The sequence below is a fragment of the Kryptolebias marmoratus genome, linkage group LG21, assembly GCF_001649575.2.
Source record: "Kryptolebias marmoratus isolate JLee-2015 linkage group LG21, ASM164957v2, whole genome shotgun sequence".
Classification (NCBI taxonomy): domain Eukaryota; kingdom Metazoa; phylum Chordata; class Actinopteri; order Cyprinodontiformes; family Rivulidae; genus Kryptolebias; species Kryptolebias marmoratus.
Genome location: NC_051450.1, coordinates 8849226 through 8852853, shown reverse-complemented (window position 1 = coordinate 8852853; position 3628 = coordinate 8849226). Strand labels below are relative to the sequence as shown.

Below are 3628 nucleotides of genomic sequence, written 5' to 3'. Positions count from 1 at the left end.
TTTTTTTTTTTTTTTTTTCCCCCGTTTTTATGATGCACCGAGGGAGTTGGCTCTCAAGGTTGAAGTTCCGCCACTTTACTGCGGGTGTCAAATATGATATCATTCTCTTTTATCGCCGGCCATCAACGAGGAAGCTTCCCCGTGGCATTTAAAGCTGCGGCGAGGAGGAGGAGGCGGAGGAGGAAGGTGGAAGTTTGCGACCGTATTCACCCCCGCGGCGACTCTCAAGACGCGCGAGGCCGCCAACGACCCCGTCGTTGGGACTCGCGAGCGGAAAGTCGCCGAAGAGACGCTCCTTCAGTCGGGCGGCATCTGGTGAAACCCGTTAATTATCTCCAGGCCTCGAAAACGCCAACACTGCTCATATTTAGAGGACACCGTCCCCCATTAATAGTTCAGACTTTGCCTGACTGAGACATGATTAAAGATCCCTTAAACGCTCTTAAAAGAAAAAAAGGAAATTTAATCATTTTAACAGCCCGACGGCAGCCGCTGACAACGAGCGAAGGCGACAGAGCACCACCTGATATATCCCCGACGTGTAGGTCGAGGCAGACGGAAGGTTTTAATGATCTCCCGATTTACAGCAAGTCACTTCACAGAGAAACTAAACTAAACGCTTGATAAATGAAGCTATTTTCAATGAAAAAAAAACCCAAAACACTACAATTTAATGCGGTTAGGTTTCCGATTTCCCAAAATAAACTTTAAGATTTCGTCGACATGAGCTAAAACGGAAAAAATCTGCTCTAAAGCCTGCGTCTCACTGTTGGTGAGGAGCTGGAGACGCATATTTTCACTACAAACGGAACTGAATAAATTCCGACATTTCCATAAAGTTTGTTGTTGTAGTTTAGTAACTAAGGCTACGTTCACATTACAGCCAAAAATGGTCCAAATTGGACGTTTTTGCCCTGATTTCTTTTTTTTTTCCCCAAATCTGACCCAGGTCACTATTAGATGTGTTTGATCAGGTTATACACATCAGATGGCTGGGAATCGACACCAACACGCGGTGCTAACGTTGGCGTCGGATCGGATCGATCCCACCAAGATGTTGGTATCGGAGGTCGTTCCTACTTTCAGGATGTTAGACAATAACGTTGTTGGCTCTGATTCGCGCAGCAACTTTAGAGTCGACAGATGCATGCTAACGCGTGTAGCGTCCGTATTTCCATCAGGCTCGATTTTTGGCGCCGTTTATTGTCCGTTTTGGCTCCAGTCCGCCACCATTTGGTTTCAGATTGTTGCGACACGAAAGCAGGGCCCTGCGGGGACAAACTTTTGCGTCGTTTTGCGAGCTCCCTGGCAAATGGCGTTCCCGATTTGTCGTCAAACAGCGAAGTAGAGGCTTTAGCCGCCGAACTATTGTTTAATTCAACTCTGTAAGGTAGTGGCAACCCATCCCCCGTTTTGTCCCTGATGACCATAAAGAACATTTTTTATAATATTTTTTGCTCTTTTGAAGAGCAAACTCCTCTGGTTTAAATAAAAAAAGGACCTTTTTGTTGCACGGATAACATAAGAGAACTGAAACAAAACAAAAAAAAAGGCCAACAAACGTCAGGATCTGACACAGGAAAGACTCGCCGGCTCCGACGTGCACGAGGGGTCGAAGCTGTCGGATAAGGGATCGGTCCTCACGTCAAAGCGTCCTCGGCCTCGCGGACGCCCCACCTGCTTTCTCCTGGCTGTATTTCTAGCCGCAGAAATGGAAATCTGCAGGGCATCAACTTGGCAGGTGGTGAAACTCTTCGAGCCTGCCCACTCGCCGGCTTTAATGTGCAACTCAGGGTCAAACGGGAAGAACTCAAAGCTCGTGTTTCTAGTGTTTTTGAGCCTTTTACTTACTTTAGCGTTTGAACGTCACAAACAAAAGCTCTAAAAGCATCGCCGGGTAAAAATGATCCCGGAGATGTGGTTTTTTTTTTTCTTTCTTTATTATTTGCCGTTATTTGTTTTCCTGAAAGTTTCGACCATTTCTTCTTCGTGAACCCCTTAAAAATCTCAGACTTCAATTAACCCCGACGTCGGGAAACATCGATGTCTGACGCAACCACATGGATGTTCCGGCTTCTGCAACTGAGGTGAAATTGTTGAAACCGTCCGTTCATCACCTCGCGGTGATCGCACAGAAAAAAAAAAAAAGGAAAAAAAAGAGGGGGGTTCGGCTGCAGAGTTATCAGAACGTGTGTGAAACGGACAAAACAGAAAAAATCTGTTGCTCCTCAATCCGTGTATGGGTCGTTCTTTGGTTCTTTTCTTTCAAAATAAAATTGCAAAAACAAAACAAGTATGTGTTTTTTTGTTTTTAAAACAAAATTTGAAAAATGGCAATAGCAAAAATAAAAAAAGGGGTACGTTTCCGTTTTTTTTTTTAACTGCGATGGTTAAACCAAAGACAAGCTTTTATTTTGTTGTTAATTCAATAGGACCTTATGGTGGAACTGGAAATAAAGACCTGAACTCCCGACACATAACGTTTTCAGTTACCAGTAGGTGGCGGTAATGTACACCTTCAGTTTCTTGCCAACCGCCATTAAAATCCACAAGAAGAAGAAAAACTTTTTCAGTTAGCACTTCAAAATCTACCAGTTTAAAAATGGATCCGTTTGTCTTATTTAGAGAGAATCGACGCATTTCATTGAGAGCTGATGATCTTACCGTCAACAAGATTTCTTTAATATTCCAAGTAAGTCATTAAATCAGTACATTATCGCCACCTACTGGTAACTGAAAAGGTTACGTGCCGGGAGTTCCGGTCTTCATTTCCGGTTCCACCATAAGGTCCCGTTGAATTAACAACAAAATGAAAGCTTGTCTTTGGTTTAACCTTTGCAGTTAAAAAAAAAACAAAAAAAAACGTACCCCTTTTTTATTTTTGCTATTGCCGTTTTTCTAATTTCGTTTTAAATACAAAAAAACACATGCTTGTTTTGTTTTTTGCAATTTTATTTTGAAACGAAAAAAAACAAAGAACGAACCGTACACGAATTCTCCTCGAACGTCTATCGGCTGTGCTCAGGTTAGCATGGTGACATGGTGAAGTTTCATGCAAAATATTTTGTTCTTATTCCCATCCGGGGTTTTTCCGGTTGTTCGAATAGTGCTAAACACCTGTGCGACCGGCCTGAATGCGCACTGGAAACGCCTTCACTCAAACCGCTTTTTATCGGCGCACGTTCGGTAGTCTGAACACGATCCGTCCCGAGCCAGGGTGAGCACTTATGTGTGAGCAGATAAAATATCCAACATTTGTGTAAAAACTACACCTTTAGGGTTAAAACTGTAAGAATTACTGCGACTCGATCTTAGCACCCCTTCATTTTGTAATATTTCTTACATTTAACTGTTCATTTCAGAGACCCTACAATCAAGTTAAACCCATCGCCTTGTTTTTTTTTAAATGTACAATAATATGTCATTGGGTAAAAAACAAAGGAGAAGATGAAAAATAACAGGCATGATTTGTCTTGCGACGGCAAAAATGACGACCTGCTGGACGTTTCCCTCGAAGTCTGTGAGGCGTTCGTGAGTAGGTGCTCGTTTTAAACAACCGGGAGAGAAACAAGTCATCGCAATGGAGGAGGAAAAAAAAAAGACAAATGAGGAAAACGATAAAATAGAG

At 42.8% G+C, this 3628-nt stretch overlaps 1 protein-coding gene across 1 annotated transcript in view; it reads left to right on the top strand.

Annotated features, from left to right (window-relative positions):
* LOC108234716 (cadherin-6-like) overlaps window positions 1-3628 on the top strand; it is a 19177-nt gene that overhangs the window by 4439 nt on the left and 11110 nt on the right. The window lies entirely within an intron of this gene.